Genomic DNA, 18,251 nt, shown 5'->3' on the forward strand with positions numbered 1-18,251 from the left:
AATTAGGACCTGTGATATGCTTCAGTTGATGACTTTGAGCTAGGCTTCACCTGGTATGCCTGAAGGCTTACCAAACAAGAACCCAACCAGTATATGAAATATGTAAAAGGTATTTGATTCCTGCTAGACTTACAAGAAGGCTTTTGTTTCAAGACAAAAGCAGTTACCTATAATCCCCAGAGAGTCACCTGCAGAGCCCTTTGGATGAGGCTGCTTGCATCTAACTTCAGATTTGGTCTTCCATGCCCCTTCATAGCCAGTGAGTGCACCAGAACTGAAGCATCTCCTTTTGGATAGGGAGGTCTCTACTTGAAATGTGCCTTTTCATTCATCCATTGGTTATAAAAAGTGAATGTACTAGTAGTGCAGATGTTGATGACTACACTATAGGCCTGGAAGATTAGCTGAAATAAATTCTACGCTTACCTCCTTCATGGATCCAACCCAAAATGACTCTGGAGAAGGCCTGGGGTCTATCATGTATTATGTATTAAACTCTTAATCTAGTGATATAAAAAAGGCAACTTGACAGACACGAATCCTGATCTAATTATGGTTCTCAGCCTTAAAACAGGATTATTTTTTAATGAGTCCTGTAACTCAAAGCACATATATATTTAGACAATTTATCAAACCTCTTAAGAAGAAAATCCTGACATTAGTTATGACAGTTCCACTGGTACTCCATACATTTTTTTTCCTGCAGGGTGGTGATGAGGAATGCAGATAACCTAAAATTAATTAAGCCATTGAGAATCAATGAAGGCTAAGGCACTTGAAGAGGAACATAATACACCAGTCAAATGGACAGTCCCTTCCTGACAAAAGTATTGTTCGTAGAGTGTGTTGGATGGAGCAATTTGAAATACTTAATGCTTTACTGGATACAAAATATTTTTGTCTAATTTTGTAGCAAGCTGAGGGTATTAATGCAGCAGCTGAGCCCAAAGTAATAAAAAATTAAAATAAAATATTAGACTAAGAACAACATGGAAAATAAAATATGAAATGCCATTTAAGTCAAAGGCATTTCCTTTTCTAGAAGATTGCACTGCTTTCATGCCATGTCAGTCAGGGTTGACATCTTATACAAATTTCATCATGAGTTTGCCTTGTTTTGAGGCAGAAGGGTTGCATTTATGTGTATTATTGAAGTCATGGGTTCAGGTAATGTTTCTACATTTCCTTAAAATGAAAAAAAAAAAAAAAAAGGTACAGAATTCATAGAACCATAGAATCAACCAGGTTGGAAGAGACCTCCGAGGCCATCCAGTCCAACCTATCACCCAGCTCTATCCAATCAACTAGACCATGGCACTAAATGCCTCATCTAAGCTTTTCTTGAACACCTCCAGGGATGCTGACTTCACCACCTCCCTGGGCAGCCCATTCCAATGCCAATCACTCTCTCTGTGAAGAACTTCCACCTAATATCAAGCCTATACCTCCCCTGGCACAACTTGAGACTGCGTCCTCTCTTTCTGTAAGTCTATCAGTTTGTTCCATAAACAGCAGTTCTGGTGAAATGTGGCTTCCTAAAGATGGGTGTCCTGCACTTTTTTCTTTCTTACGTTTCAAAGGTCCTTCTTGTCTGCATATGCCTTCAGCTGTTTGACCATTATCCATTTGGTAGGCAAGTAGTAGAGTGAACAACAATTGGTGTGCAGCAGTGTGTTTGCTGAATAGATGGCAAGTACTCATCTGTTGTCAAGCCAGACATTGGCCATCCTGCAGAATGGTTATGGACCCCGATGTTTAGCTGCATTTTGCTGGGAAAGGACACTGAGTGTAAAATGGAGTGTGCAAAACTGATAAAATTTGCTTTTCTGTCTAAAATACATTTTTACTATTATGTAGATACTTCTTTTGCAAGAGACTAAGATGTAGAGGTAAACCTGTTGTTTTGAACTCATGTCATGAAAAGATCTTAACTTTTTATTTAGCCAACTTGACAATTTTCCCACAAAGGTATAGCTGGGATTAAATGTCAAGTAAGTTTTACTGCTGGCTACAGAATAACTGGACAAGACTTTGTACCATAAATTGAGTTACAGACTGCAGACAGAGAGTGTCTGGGAGCTCTTGGCTTAAGAAATTGAATATAAAACTGACATAGAAAGCCAGAATGGACCTAGTACATCTCCTGGCATGCTCAAGCATGATCCCATGGTCCTCTTCCCTTTGCAAGGTGGAGCACAGGGAGAAGACAAAAGCCATGGAGACACCCACTTTGAGGGTCCAAGACTTGCCCAGACTTGTTTTTTCCCAAATAAAGGAAAACAAGCTCCTGACTTCACCTAATATGGTCAGGTTTGGCAAGGTGCCATTCTGATTAGTGAGTTTGTGTGACCAACGGGGCCACTTCATTCAGGCAATCAATAAACAGGCTTTTGTCACATGCCTGCTCTGTATTTTGCCTGCTGTGTCCTGACACATTATGCTCTACTTTGCCTGCAACGACTTTCAGGACACTGACAGCTCCTTTCGAGTGTTTGGGTACTGTCTGATAGTATTTTGTGAGTAAATATTCAAAGTCTCTTTGTAAGAAATTCTGTAACTAGATTCTGTTGTGCCTTCTGCTTTAGTATCAGAAAGAAGCCTCTTGAGTCTCTAGAGGACAAGGGATATAACTGACCACAAGAACCTCTTTCCAGTTTTAAATTTGATGTTTGTATTAGCTAGTTATTTCTTAAAGTGTTCTGAGTGGCCTGTTCCCTGTGTGTATAAATATCCAAACCGTGCATTTAGAACCTTGTAAATAAGTTTTCTGGTGAGATTTAATGTCAATAAAAAATGTTCATAGTTATTAACAATCTTTGCCTGGATGTCGGAATTAATATAAATTATTAATTTTGCATAATTCATAACAAAATCCAGTAGAATAATTTAAGTATTGTATAGGTGTGGTGATGTTCTAGAGGGTGGATGTTAATTGCACTTTCTTCATTTTCCACATGAAGTGTTGAAGACATGGATTTGTCTTTCAGGACTGTAAGCAAATCTTTGCTACTCAGCAAGATATAAGAAGCAGAACAGTTAACTCAGCTTCTCACCTAAATTCAGAAGAATGTTTTTATTTCATCTTAATCTCTCTGAAGGAGGTTAGGAAGTGAAGTGGATTAGTCAGAGAAACAGAGGCTGAGGTTAGAGAGAGAGATGCAGCTCCGAGCTCCCCAGAAGGAGTAGTGCCTTATCTGTGTTTTGATTCTTGTTCTTATACATCTCAGTAAGCCAAAGAGTGAGGTAGACATCGGCCTTGTTTTCCTTCCACAACCTATAATCTAGTTCTTCTCACCAAAACATTCTAGCTGGGCTCAAACTAGCACATGAGGAAAAGATGGCAACACGCACTTCACTGCAATGTCCTTTCAGGTAGTTGTAGAAATCAGTGAGGTCTCCTCCAGCCTGCTCATCTTCTGAGTAAACAATCCCAGTTCCTTCAGCCACTACTCATAAGTCTTGTGCTCTAGACCTTTTATGAGCTTCCTTGCCCTTCTACAGCACCTCAATGCTGTTCTTGTAGTGAGTGGCTTAAAACTGAACATAGTACTCAAGGTGCTGAGAATAGAAGGACAATGACTTCCCTGGGCCTGCTTGGTACACTATTCCTGATTGTCGCAGAGGGGTATTCTGCCACCTACGCCGATTGTGGCGGAGGGGAGAAATTAATTGGTGCAAGATACTATTTTATATAAATATATATTTATTAATTTCACTATTTTGAACTCTCGCCACCCCCATCCATTGAACTTTTAATATTAATATTTGTTCTACACGGTTATGGAGGACATTATGGGAATATATCAAACATTAACTATTATAACAACTAGCATACATTCAAACTATTAAACAGAGAGATTTTCCCGGCGGCTTAATGCCGCTTGGGGTCATATACCACTTCCCAACAGGTGGGCTGAAAACTCTTTCTGCTCTATGGCAGAGGCAATAGAAATTAAAGAGGCAACAAAGCATTTACTCACAATTTCTGCTTAATCAGTAATCACCCTCCAGGGCTACGTCACAGCCTATACAAGTGTCCAATTCTTCAGGGTCTCTGCCTGTGGACTTTGAGGCTGGAATCCTCCGGCTTCTGGGGAAATAGTCTCTAACCTTGTGCTGCTGGTTTCTTCTGGATGCTCTCTCCAGGGATAATTAGGCAGGATCTCAGGTGCAGAGGAGATACAATGCCATGCAGTCTGAGCACGGTCTGACGCTGGCTACTCAGGCTGATCATGTGCAGACAAGTGGGTCTGCTCCTGGCAACTTGTTGCAATGGCGCACAGCAGGTAATCGTAAGGCAGTGGGCGTGTGATAGGATGCATGGCTGCACGGGAATCTGTGCTCCGTAAAGGCAGGCATAAGTTTGCTCTGCAAGTGAGCATGCAGGCAGGCAAGCAATGTGGGGGAGCAAGCACATTGTTTACCTGTGTACCCCTATTTATTAAATGTGGGCTGAGATCAATGGCCCTTTGGCCACTCGAATGACCAATCAGGTTGGCAGTCAGCCAAACCTTACCATAATAGGCAAAAGCCACAAGCCTGGACCTTCCAAATATGGGAATCATGGGCCTTACACTAGGCAGGCACAAGCTGGGTGTGTGGGAGCTTACACAATCAGGGGTCCTGGGCAGGCCAGACTTTATGGCATCAGGTCTGTTGTCCCCCTTTGTGCTCATTTGAAGTGTTTACCTCTGGTGCAGGCAGAGAAACATGTCCAGGCAGGGCAAGGCATAAATAAACCCATTTTTTGGGCCTGCAGGCCCTCCACAGCACTGATAGAGGCCAGGATGCTGTTTGCCTTCTTGGCCACCTGAGCTGTCCCAGTTTGGGAACTATGGGGTTAAAAATCCTCTAGGAACTAGAAAATTATCCAATCCTATAATTCTGCTGTCTCTTTATTAACTCATGGTGAGGCCAGCTTGCTCTCCTTTCCTCCTCCTCCAGCCCTGTCTTGGGTAGGATCTGCTTTTGTCAGGACAAACATGTAAGGAGTAGGCCTGTTTTGGAGCCTCCAGAGGCTTGTGTTTAGGCCTATGGATGGCAGAGGTGGTGGAGGGGGGGAGGATTGGAGCACTGCGCATTATAGATTTACTAGAGTTTGGGGGGAAAATGTAAAGGGGTTGCTATGGATGTTGTACCTGCTTTGTAATTTCTTCCTGCATCTCTCTTTCCAAATATAATTCTGTTTTCTCTGCACTTCATTTGAGAGTTTAATTTCTGTCATTTTTGGAAAAAACAGGACATGAGCACACGTCTGACTGATATTCAGCTGGCTGTCGATCTACACCCCCAGGTCTTTCTCTGCTGGGTGGCTTTCCAGCCACTCACCTCCGAGCCTGTTGCATGGGTTTATTATGACTGAAGTACAAGATATGGCACTTGACATCATTTAATCTCATACAATTTACTTCAAGCCATCCATGCAGCTTGTTCAAGTCCTTCTGTAGAGCCTGCTTATCCTCAAGCAGATCAACACTCCCACCCAACTATGTGTCATCTGCAAAATTACCCATGGTGCACTCAATCACCTTGTCCAGATCATTGATAAAGATATTACAGAGAGCTGCCCCAAATCATAGAATCATAGAATCAACCAGGTTGGAAGAGACCTCCAAGATCATCCAGTCCAACCTAGCACCCAGCCCTATCCAATCAACTAGACCATGGCACTAAGTGCCTCATCCAGGCTTTTCTTGAAGACCCCCAGGGACGGTGCCTCCACCACCTCCCTGGGCAGCCCATTCCAATGGGAAATCACTCTCTCTGTGAAGAACTTCTTCCTAATATCAGAGCCAATCTTAAGAAATATAGGTAGAATGATTGGACGGTAGGGTGGATTGAGAACTGAATGAAGGGCAACTCTCATAGGGTTGTAGCCAATGAGGCAGTCTAGTTGGAGGTCTGTAGCTAGTGGTGTTCACCAGGAGGCAGTTCTGGGTCCAGTCATGTTGAACGTATTCACCAGTGGTCAGCAAAACAGGGCTGTGCAACCTCAGCAAGTCTGTGAGTGATAGAAAACTGGGAGGAGTCTGTGACACACCAGGAATCTGTGCTGCAATTCAGCATGGCATGGACTGGGGAGAGAGCAGAAGAAATCTAATGAAATTCAGTGAGGGCAAATGCAGAGTCCTGCCTCTAAGAAACAATGACCACATGTATTAGTACAGGTGGAGGACTGGACTGCTGGAGAGCAGCCCTGGGACCATGAGCCTATGATGAACCCTTGTGGTCAAGAAGGCCAATGGCATCTTGGGATGGATTAAGAGGGCTGTGGCCAGCAGGTAGAGGGAGGCTCTTCTCCCCCTCTACTCTGTCCTGGTGAGGCCTCATCTAGAATACTGCATCAAATTCTGGACTCTCCATCTGAAGAAAGACAAGGAATAACTGGAAAGAATTCGCAGAGAGCCACTAAGATGATTAAGGAGTTGGAATATCTGCCTTAGGAAAAGAGGCTGATAGAACTGCGTCTGTTTAGCCTGGAGGAGACTGATTGTGGGATGTCATTAATTCTTGTAAATATCTAAAGGGAGGGAGTCAGAAGGATGGAGCCAAACTCTTCACAGTGGTGTCCAGTGACAAGACAAGTGAAAATAGACACAAGCTGGAACACAGGAGGTTCCACATAGACATAGGGGGAAAAATTAATCAGTGTGACTGGCAGAGCACCTGGACAGGCTGCCAAGGGATTGTGGGGTCTCCATCTCTGGAGGCATTCAAAATCTGCCTGGATCTGTTCCTGTGTGATTTATTCTAGGTTATCTTGATCTAGCAGGGGGCTTGAACTGAGTGATCTTCAGAGATCTTTTCCAACCCCTACTATTCTGTGATTCTGTGAATACTGAGTTTTGGGTAACACAACTAGTGACTGGCTGAGAACAGGATTTAACTCTGTTCACCACAACTCCCTGGGCCAGGACATCCAGACATTTTATTTAACCCAGTGAGTTGTCCCCACATTCAAGCTATGAGCAGTCATTTCTCCAGGAGGATGCTGAGGAAGATGGTGTCAAATGCTTTACTGAAGTCCAGGTAGATAACATCCATAGCCTTTCCTTCATCCACTAAGCAGGTTATCTTGTTGTAAATGGAGATCAGGTTTGTCAAGCAGGAAAATGTATTTCACGGTCCTTAGAAGAATTTCCAGGTTCAGCCATGATTTTGTTGGGCATCATTTGACAGGTGAACTCAATGAAATGGAATATAAAATTCCTAGTGTACTTTGTGCAGAAAATAGTCAATCCTTTTGTGATGTGAGATGATACCAGTGCCTCCTATGAAAGGTTTCATTTATAAAAGGGCACTAGCTCTTAGTAGTTGCTAGGTAACCTTGACCCTTTCCCAAAGGCTATGCTCTGCCAAGGAGGGTGTTTGGGCAGAGGTAATGATTCTGTCTGGGGTTTAGTCAACATGTAGACGGTAACTTAGTCTGCAGAGAATCTGAGAGGGTGTAGTTTTGGAACAAACTGTCATCTTCCACCCATCCTACTCTTCCATTCATATTTCTCTATTTTCTTTTAAAAATAGGAAGAGGAGAAATACAACTTCTCTAATTTGCCTATGAAACTGTGTTGCTACAGTTGCCAAAACTACCTGTCCTCTTCTGCAGACTGGGCACTAAAACTGTGAAAGACTGTTTTGTGGCTGTGAGGAGTTACACTTCTGAAGCCTTCTCCTCAGAGTAACAAAAACAAAAAAAAGAAAGAAAAAAGGTATATGCCCATTTTCAAGATAACAGTGTGATTATTGAAACTTCTTTTCTTTAGAATAAGAACTTCATAAACCAATGAATTGTTGAGTAAGGCTTATTTTTATCTCTGATTATATGTCAGCATTTTATTTCTGTATTATGTTCATAGAATAGCAGGTTGGAAGGGACCTTAAGGATTATCTAGTCCAGCCTTCCTTTCTAAGTTTCTTTTTTTGTTCTCAACAAGATAATTTCTAAGAGTTATTTCTTTATTATCTTTTTTTAATGTTTTTTAAAGAGAAAATAAAAAAGTATATTTTCCATGTGCACACCCAAATGATTTGTAAGTTGATGAGAACAAGTAACATATTTAGCTCTGTGATTAAAAAATTTACAATCTTCTTAAAAAAACCCTAAAATTTATATAGAAAAAGGTGCATAGGCTGCATCCTTGTGGGCCAGAGTAACTTGTTAAATAGATTTTATGCTTCTTTTAGATCTGCTATTCAGTTTTTTTAAGTGCAGATACCATGGCAACCCCTTCTCTCATATGGAATGTATGCTTCTTTAGAGATAAAGAGCAAGTACATGCAAAGATGGAACTGGATGACATGCAAACTTTTTTCTTTTTTATATATTCACACTTCTGTGGATGAAAATATATGCTACACAAACACAAAGCTCTCCTTTGGCTGCAGCATATTTTATTAAGCAGTTGTGTTTTGTACAGTGCAATTAATTAATCTTTAGCCTCTTTCAGAAATAGAGCAGGACATTGCACTCTATACTTTTCTGTTCTATATGGGAATGTGTATATATATGCATATATATGCAGCTAAGGAATTATTCAGATCTCTACCTTTGTTTTAGTGTATAATAACTCCTTAAATTCTAAGACTAATGCCTACAGTTTTGCTGATATTTTTGTCATTCCTTAGCGGGAAGAATGTAGCACAATTGTTTGGTTTTGTTTGATTTTTATGAAGGAGCTGCATAGCTCCATAGGACTAATTATTTTGAGAAGAAAAAGGTAAAACACAGGTGAAGCATCAGTTCTGAGAAAAAGCAAGAGGACCTGTTCATACATGACAGTTACTAATTGTCTGGATCAGAATTTTCAAAAGGGGGCAGTATTTTGAGTTTCTCAATGAGCTTTCTAAATAATTGACTTCAGAGGAGTTTACTGGGGCACAGCATTCTTGAAAATCTGGTCTCCTATTCAAAATGTTTTGGTAAGAGTTGAATTTAGGTTATAAGATATTGTTTCTATCCAAAACAAGAAAACTGATCAAGGAAATTGCCATTTCTTATCACCAATCCCAGTTTCCTTCTGTATTATATACCTTGGTTAGAGACAGGATTGTACTTGAAATGTCAGCATTTTGATGCTCTTCGTAGTTTTTGTATTCAAGCCTGTTTCTGTGATTAAGGAGCTGAAATACTAGTATTGTATCTACCAGTACATGCTGCATACTCATTTCTGGTTCCTGCTTGAGTTAAAGAGAGAAAGTGAAACTTTTTTTTTCAGGATTTCATATGGGAAAAGGGGAATAGAAAATATAGTCTGTAGCAATCTAGGTAAACCATTAACTGTATGACACATCATCAATCCGGTAAACACAAAGGTGGTTTAAGCATGAAAGGGTCCAGAAACACTCCTATGGAGAAGAAGAATACTCTATTCAAAGATGGGAACATCAGAAACTTTGGCCAAGAATGTGACCCACAGCTGATGCCAGATGGACGAAAGGTAGAGAGGTCAGAGCGAGGAAGATGTCGAGCCCTCATCAAAAAGACCGCAAAAGAAAACCACCAGGTGGCAATGAGCATGTGTGAAGAGGTGGGATGTTATGGAAATAAGTTCCAGGAGCTGCTTGTAATAACTCCACCTATTCCCAGAACAGATTGCACTAACGCTATTAGTGTCCTGAATACGTATGATTTTGTAGCTTAAGTCTTTCACCTGAACAAGGTGTAGGTGTGCAAGGGCTTCAGAAGAGCAACCCTCCCTTGTCACTCAGCACTGAATAAAAGCATGCCTATCCTTACATCACTCTGAATGTTGTGAGGTGTCTTGCCGTACATCCGATTTATAAGCACACTACTTAATCTGAAACCCTTGCTCTTCTGAACCTCACTTTTGGCATTCCCACCCAAAATATCCAACCAATTACTCTCCGGTGTGATCCTGTTGATTATACAGGTGACTCATATGCTTAGAGCACTGAAGGAAGGCAAGGTGTGGAGTCCATCATGGTTTTTTCCATCTTAAACTTCATTAGCACTAGCATTTGAGTGTCTCCTAAAATACCATTACTTAAGCAAACACACATGCATCATCCATCTCATATTTGAAAACTTGATTTTGCATCACATTTGACACATGCATCACTGTTTGGCACTTGCCTTTGTTATGGTACTTATAGTAGTGTTTTCACTTGTTGGCATTATGTTTTGCCAGCTTACATTTCTTGTTACAAGCTTTAGTAGGTTTGGAAGTTTATTTTGTGTTTTTATAAGCTTGCAAATGTCTAAAACTGATCTATCAAATACGCTCATGGCTGCAAATCTCACAGGAAAAGACTTTCATAAGAGGCTGACTACAAATAATAAGTGGAAATATAGGCTTTTCTTTCTTTTTCTTCACAGCTTTCTGCTGGCGTTAACTCCCTTTAAAATAGGGAATGTCAGTGATGATGTTAGGATATATGCCAGACATCTAAGCATCAAAGGAATTCACAACAGACTCAAAAAATAATGAAAAATACCATTAAAAAGTTAATTCTGTGTATTTGAATTATAAATAAATCTCTGTTTATGTTTAGGGGGACTGGATACTGGATCATGTTCACAATGATTTTCCTGTGTTGAAATCAATTTGCCTGTACCAACCACTTATGCTTTAACAAGAAAGTAATGTGATGGTGAGAAAAAGCATGGCATATTGGGATGTTCCTCTGAGTGCTATTCCCTGAGGCAGCTGCTGGAGAGTATTGAAGGGAGGCTAAATCAACATTGCTTACTTTTCTTTCTTTCTCCCCCCCCCCCCCCCCCCCGCCCCCCGGAGACCAACTGTGCAACCTCTGTAATGCAAATTACATTTAAGCAGCTCTCAGGACTGAATATGGATTGGTGTTTTGGTGAGCCTGGATTTCTCTGTGTGGCCAGAGAATCGTTTGTCTCTATGTTACAAGGCCAGTTGTGATGTTATTTGTATATTAAAACAACCCCAAAGACCTTTGGTTTATAATTCTTAATGATGGATCTGAATTAATGTATTAGTGTCAGTTTAGTTTTAATGGAATGACTGCTTCCAAAGTGAGTAGCAGCTTTGAAAACCAAGGTAACTGGAAAAGCCATCAAAGCCATATGAAGGGTAACTTAAGTCAAAATGGAGTCATTAAAATAGGACCTGAACAAATACATTGTATATGTAGCTAGCACACCTTGTAGCTTCCCAGCTCTGAGTTAATCACTGACTAGAACTATTAAAAAATGCATTTAACAAAAGCTTTCAAATAATGATACCTTCAGGACAATAAAGTAATTACTGAAATCTGAAGGTCTTGGAGGTCTATTTGTTAGGTATCGGCAATTATAAAGAGTGAATATTGTGATACAGATATTAGGAGTGCTAAAGAGACTGCAAATGATATGGGAAAAGATTTGTAATTTATACATTGTAGTGAATATTCAGGAATTAACGAAATAAAGGTGTATATAGAGTGGTAGACATATTTCTGTTCTCCTTTAGAAAAACCTTGTGGAAAATAGTCTTGTTACAGCTTTTGCACATACTAAAAAAATCAGGTTAAAAACATTCCCCTGAATTAAGCTTTTCATTATTTTATTGAATAGCCAGGGTAATACTTTATTAATTGTAGTTGTTTGATTTCCCATTGGAATGGGCTGCCCAGGGAGGTGGTGGAGGCACCGTCCCTGGGGGTCTTCAAGAAAAGACTGGATGAGGCACTTAGTGCCATGGTCTAGTTGCTTGGTTAGGGCTGGGTGCTAGGTTGGACTGGATGATCTTGGAGGTCTCTTCCAACCTGGTTGATTTTATGGTTCTATGGTTCTATGGTTTGTGCTAAAAGAAAAAAAAATGATTAAAAACTCCCCACTTTCTCAAATTATGCCTTTATTTCCTCCTCATGCAACATTTTAGCTAACACACTAAATAAACTCGTAGCAAGAGAGCAATTCAACATACAGGTTTCACATGAGAAACATTTCAGTGAATTGCCTGATGAGCTTAGCTTATTTTAATCCTGGCATTACTACTAAATCTTCTATGAATGTACTTCATTTTGAGGGAAGACCCAGAAGTAAAACAAATCCCAAACAAACAACAAAGACTTACCACCAGCACCAAAAATGCTTTTGAAGAAGTTCTGTGGTAAGAAGTGCACATCACAGAGACTACTGCAAAATTTTCCCTTTATTTCACTGAGGGGAGGGGGGTACCCTGACAAAAAAAATCCCAACCAACCAACCAAAAAACCAAACCAAACCAAACAAGCCACCTGGCACTTATCATAAAATACAGACTTATATTAAAAAAAAAAAAAAGGTAGATATTGTCAGAATTTGCCAAGTGAAAGGTTCTGATAGTTGTTGTTTTGTTGTTTTGGTTTTTTTTTGGCCTTTATCTGTTGCTTCGTATTTTGTAAAAGGTAATTCTCAATTCTCAGTAACACCAATTACACAGGATATGCTTAGTACATTCAATTCAGATGCTGTTTTAGTCTATTAAATGTAAAATGTGTTAACTGAAAATGGAACACGTCAATAACAAGAATTTAATTATCCAACACACTGTGTTTTTAATAGCAGTAAATAGCACTTTGAAATAATTCTTCTTTCAAGACAAGCACTATTTTGACGTCGAAACTTGCAAAACCTTCTGCTTGAGAAAATGCACGTGAAAAACCTTCCAAAATATGTACAAGTTCCCATTAACTGTCATTTAAATGTTGTCAATCAATTCTGTTTGCATCTGGTGCTGATGCCATGTGAAATTTATTTATTTAAACTTTCGGTCACACATGGAAAGTTTTGCAGATGGTGTCTGTTCTCATCTCTTTTTTCCTAATTTCTCCCCTAACTCCAGGTCTTACTCTCTCGACCCCCCAGTTTGATTCCTCCTTCTTCTAAAAATATAGATCTAATCTGTAGCATGTTTAACAAGAAGGGATCTTTTATGTATTCTGTGTTAGGGAAGCATCACTGTAGATCACTAGAATAAACAACTCAGGCTGATTCAATTACAATGCCTGGGCCAGGCTTTTATCTGCTGGTGACATCATTTCAATCAAAATGTAAAATAATACAATCCAATAGATGCAAGAAGGAGAGATAGGACACAGACTGCTGCACTTAGTCATTTAATAAAAAAAAGTGGAAGAAAGCTCTTTCTGACAGGCTGCTGGGACTTCCATTTCCAAAACTCTATTACCTTGTATAATAGTATTCAAAAGAATTGAATGCAGGAAATTGTCTATTACTTTTTATTAGTAGAAGCTGTTATGTAGGATACAGCCTACTGCACTGTTTTTCCTTTGTTCCTTTAATTAACCAAAGCATGAAATCCTTCTATTGGCAAGCACTTGTTCCAAAGCCTCTGTTCCCTTCTGTTTTTACTGAAACAGGAGTTTTCCCCCTTTTCTTCTTTTCTTTACACTGAATGTCTTTTTTTTTCCCTTTTATACTGAAAGTAATTTTTTTCAAGGCACTGTAATCCGAAGTCTATCAGTCACCTTAATGGGCTAGGAAAGGGTAGAATGCAGATACAGTTCCATAGTCACAGAACATTTTTTTATGAGAAAGTTTCACATTTGAGATGTGAGGGAGAGTGAGATTGTACCATATATAGTCTAGTGTCAGTCTTCAGAGCATTTCACTTACCAAGTGAAATTTTCTATTACTTAATTTATTATGATAGAAAAAAGATAAAATATTGCATATTGATTGGATAGATACATGGTACAAAACCCCATATTCTTCCTTCAGGCCATATTCTTGACCCTGTAAGATTGTCTGTGACAGCACAGGACAGGACTTTGTACATACCATCAATCTGGCCATCCTACAGATTTCTCTTTGTCAGAGGTAAAACTAATAGGTGATATGAGGTGCAATTTTAGTGACTTATATATATAATATACCAGAAAGCTGTTATAAAGGGTATAACACTTTGTATGTGTATTTCCAAAGTGTACCTTTGGAAATAATACATTTAATTGATTTTAATGATTAATTACATATATGTGCTAGTTTGAAGCTAGCTAGAATGTTTTAGTGAGAAGGATTAGATCACAGGCTGTGAAAGAGAAACAATGGTGATGTCTACTTCACTCATAAGCTTGCTGAGATGTATAAGAACAAGAGTATAAACTCTTGTGGATTCAGGTGTTTGAGTGCTGCCTGAGATCTGGGCTACATTTTCCCGTCTAACTTCACCCTCTGTCTCTCTGATTAATCCGCTTGCTTCCTAACCCCTCTGCCTGACTCTCTATTCTTCCTTGGGGCACAAGGCAACATCTGGGATAAGGTTGAGGGGTGGGAGAAGGTGACAGGGTGGTTGGGAGCCTCTCCTGGGGACTCAGGTTTCTGGGAGGGCTGTTGTGTTTCTGTATTACCTTTTACCTTGTATATTTCTGTATATAACTGTGTGTGTTGTAAATGCTTGTATGTTCTGCTAAGCTGTAAATAATAAGCTTCATTCAATTTCCAGAGCCGGCTGAGTCTAGTCTGGAAGATTTCCTAAGTGTGGGGGGGCAGGGAACACTCAAACCACCGCATTATATAATTTAGGCTCACTGCTATTAAGTTCATAAAGGTCATATGACATTTAGGTGATATTACTTAATGATTTGTGTAGCTAAATTGTGATATTAGGTACTGGACTGGATCCTGCTGAAGGTAAGCAATGACTACTACAGCCATCACTGAAGCATTTGTCCCACCATGCTTTCCATTTTGGGGTGCATTATGAAGAAGCAAACTGAGTCAAATGGCTAAATGCAGATCTGTCCAAAGAGATGTTACTCTTGAAATTAATTTTATCAACATTTTCTTTACTAATGTAATGATTTGTTCTTCTTCTTTAGCATTTACTCATAGAAAATAGACCTGCAGAGATCAGAGGTCTTTGGTAGTCTTGAGATCTGTTGCCCCTGATGGATTTGAATGACAAAGTGGTGGTAGAGAGTGTGTAAAAGAGTGGTTTCTGTAACAAGCTGCTGGAAGATTCCATTGTGCCAGGTATCAGCATAAGTCATGGACTGACCTGTTGGAAGGCAGTGAAGGGGAAAAGGATTTGAGGGTCCTAATTGATGGGAGGTTGACCATGAGCCAGCAATGTGACCATGGCCAGGAGGGTCAATGCCATTCTGGGGTGTACCAGAAGGCCTGTGGCTAGTTGTGCTAGTTTGAAGCAAGCTGGAATGTTTTGGTAACAGAACTAGATAATGGGCAGTGAAATGAAAACAATTGATGTCAACTTCTCTCACAGTCTCGCTGAGAGCTCTGGGAAGAAGAAAGACTTTTTCTCCATTTTTGTTTCTCACTCTTGCTTTGGCCTTAGACCTGGTCACATCTCATTAACCCTGCTCCTACTAACCTTGCTCCCTAACCTCTTGGCTGCACCTCTTTTCTTCCTGAGAACTGGGGTAAGGTTGAGAGGGGCCGGGGGGAGGTGTTGGGGTGGTTTGAGAGCCCCTCCTGGGGACTCAGGTTTCTGGGAGGGGAGTTGTGCTTTTGTATTGTTTATCCTTTGTATATTTCTGTATATAATTGTATCTAACTGTATATATTGTAAAGAGCTGCTTGTAAATTCTGCTAGCTGTAAATAAATTGCTTCATCTATATTCCCAGGGTCCGTCTGAGTTAGCTGGGGCAAAATTCAAAAGTGTGGGGGGCAGGGTAACCCCCAAACCATCACATTTTTAATTGGCGCCCAACGTGGGGCTCGAACCCACGACCCTGAGATTAAGAGTCTCGTGCTCTACCGACTGAGCTAGCCGGGCAGATTGAGGACAGCTTGTCACATTCTGGTTTAGTCTCTGCCATACAAACTATGACCACAGAGATTAAGAATACCATGAAAGAACTGAAGGAGGACCTTACAACCTCAATTTCCAATCTGGTAAAGGATACCATTCCTGCATCATCTGAATGGGTGCATGTTTCTGCAGTCAGGAACAGACGCCCACCTCCTGCAAGGCAATTCCAGCCTAGGAGGAGACAAATTCCACCCAGACAGCAGCAATCACGTGCGTCACTGTGGATACTTCTGCGTGACACATACGGTGAGAACATGAACAAATGGGATGGTAAACCTACTTCAGCTCTTTCAAAGAGGGTCAGGGATCTGCAGAGTGGCAGAAACAGAGGCAATAATGCCAGGAAAGTAGCTGTCACTTCTTCAGCTCCTGAGAGCAACTGCAATTGTTCCAACAGTTGCAGTTCCTCTCACAACACCACCAATCATTGTGTACACCCTACATGCCATGTTCAGCATTAGGGGTGCCCTGCCTCCAGCCAGGAGGAGGAAAGGGATAGTGGAGAGAACCGAATCTATTGGAATGTATTCATTAGGTGGCCTGGCAGTTCAAGAGTTCGGAAATACAGGGCTTTAGTTGACACAGGTGCTCAGTGTACTTTATTGACATCTAATTGCAAAGGGACAGAGTCCATATCTATTTTTGGAATCACTGGTGGATCTCAAGAGTTAACTAACGTACAGGCTGAGATCAGTTTAACTGGTAAAGAGTGGAAGACACATACTATTGTAACTGGTCCTGATGCGCCTTGCATTTTGGGAATTGACTTTTTGAGACAAGGTTGTTTCAAAGATCCTAAGGGTCATAAATGGGCTTTCGGAATAGCATCTGTAGAGATTGAGGATGATAAATTGAAATTGTCTGTTAGACCTGAACTTTCAGATGAATCTGCAGTTGTGGGACATCATGACATAGAGGACCTGGAAGTGCCAATTGCAACTCGAACTGTTCATCATAGGCAGTACAGAACTAACCGTGACTCTTTGTTGCCCATTCATCAGCTGATTCGTCAACTGGAGAGTCAGGCTGTCATCGAGAAAGCTCATTCACCTTTCAACAGTCCCATCTGGCCTGTGCGCAAACCTACGGGCGACTGGAGACTGACAGTTGACTTTCGTGCCCTCAACGAGGTGACGCCACCCATGAGTGCAGCTGTGCCAGACATGCTGGAACTCCAGTACGAGCTGGAATCAAAGGAGGCTAAATGGTATGCAACCATAGACATTGCTAATGCTTTCTTCTCTATTCCCATAGCAAAGGAGTGCAGGCCTCAGTTTGCATTCACCTGGAGAGGAATCCAGTACCAGTTCAATCGTTTGCCTCAGGGGTGGAAACACAGCTCAACCATCTGTCACTCAGTCATCCACAATGCACTGGAGAAAGGTAAAGCTCCAGAGCACATCCAGTACATCGACGACATCATTGTGTGGGGCCAAACTGCTGAGGAAGTCTTCGAGAAAGGTAATAAAATCATTGACATTCTATTGCAAGCAGGTTTTGCCATTAAGAGAGACAAGGTCAAAGGACCTGCCAAGGAAATTCAGTTTCTGGGAGTGCGGTGGCAGGATGGTCGCCGTTACATTCCTCAGGATGTGATCAACAAAGTCTCTACCATGGCAGTTCCCACCAGTAAGAAGGACACACTTTCTTTTCTTGGTGTGGTGGGATTTTGGAGACTACACATTCCTGGTTTCAGTCAGATTGTCAAACCTCTGCATGATGTGACTCGTAAGAGAAACAATTTCGAGTGGGGACCTGAACAACAAGCAGCCTTTGATCAGATCAAGAGAGAAGTAGTCCATGCAGTGGGCTTGGGTCCTGTAAGATCTGGTCCGGACATTAAGAACATTCTGTACACGGCTGCCAGTGAAAATGGTCCAACTTGGAGTCTTTGGCAGAGAGCTCCAAATGAGACACGTGGTCGTCCACTTGGTTTCTGGGGACGTTGTTACAGAGGTTCAGAGACAAATTACACTGCAACTGAGAAAGAGATTCTAGCAGCCTATGAGGGAGTGAAAGCAGCTTCTGAAGTGATTGGAACTGAATCACAATTGCTTTTAGCTCCTAGACTGCCAGTTCTTAATTGGATGTTCAAGGGCAAAGGTTCATCACCGCATCATGCCACAGATGCAACCTGGTCTAAATGGATGGCTTTGATAACCCAACGAGCACGAATGGGTAATCTTGATCGACCTGGTCTGGTGGAGGTGATCACCAACTGGCTGGAAGGCACAGACTGTTCCAAACCTCCAGAGGAGAAAATAACTCGTGCTGAGGAAGCTCCTCCCTATGGTGATCTCTCTGATCAGGAAAAGAACTATGCTTTGTTCACAGATGGTTCCTGTCGTCTTGTTGGGAACAAGCGAAGATGGAAGTCAGCGGTTTGGAGTCCAACCAGGAGAGTTACTGAAACGAAAGATGGCGAAGGAGAATCCAGTCAGTTTGCTGAGGTAAAAGCTGTTCAACTTGCTCTTGATGTGGCTGAATGTGAGAATTGGCCT

The 18,251-nt window shown here is 41.1% G+C and overlaps 1 non-coding gene across 1 annotated transcript; it reads right to left on the reverse strand.

Annotated features, from left to right (window-relative positions):
- Nucleotides 1-15,641: 15,641 nt before the first annotated feature.
- TRNAK-CUU (transfer RNA lysine (anticodon CUU)) lies at nt 15,642-15,714 on the reverse strand. Its single transcript has one exon. It is a non-coding gene; the product is annotated as a tRNA-Lys (tRNA).
- Between the last annotated feature and the right edge of the window lie 2,537 nt (nt 15,715-18,251).

Source organism: Pogoniulus pusillus, chromosome 10 (assembly GCF_015220805.1).
Source record: "Pogoniulus pusillus isolate bPogPus1 chromosome 10, bPogPus1.pri, whole genome shotgun sequence".
NCBI classification, from domain to species: domain Eukaryota; kingdom Metazoa; phylum Chordata; class Aves; order Piciformes; family Lybiidae; genus Pogoniulus; species Pogoniulus pusillus.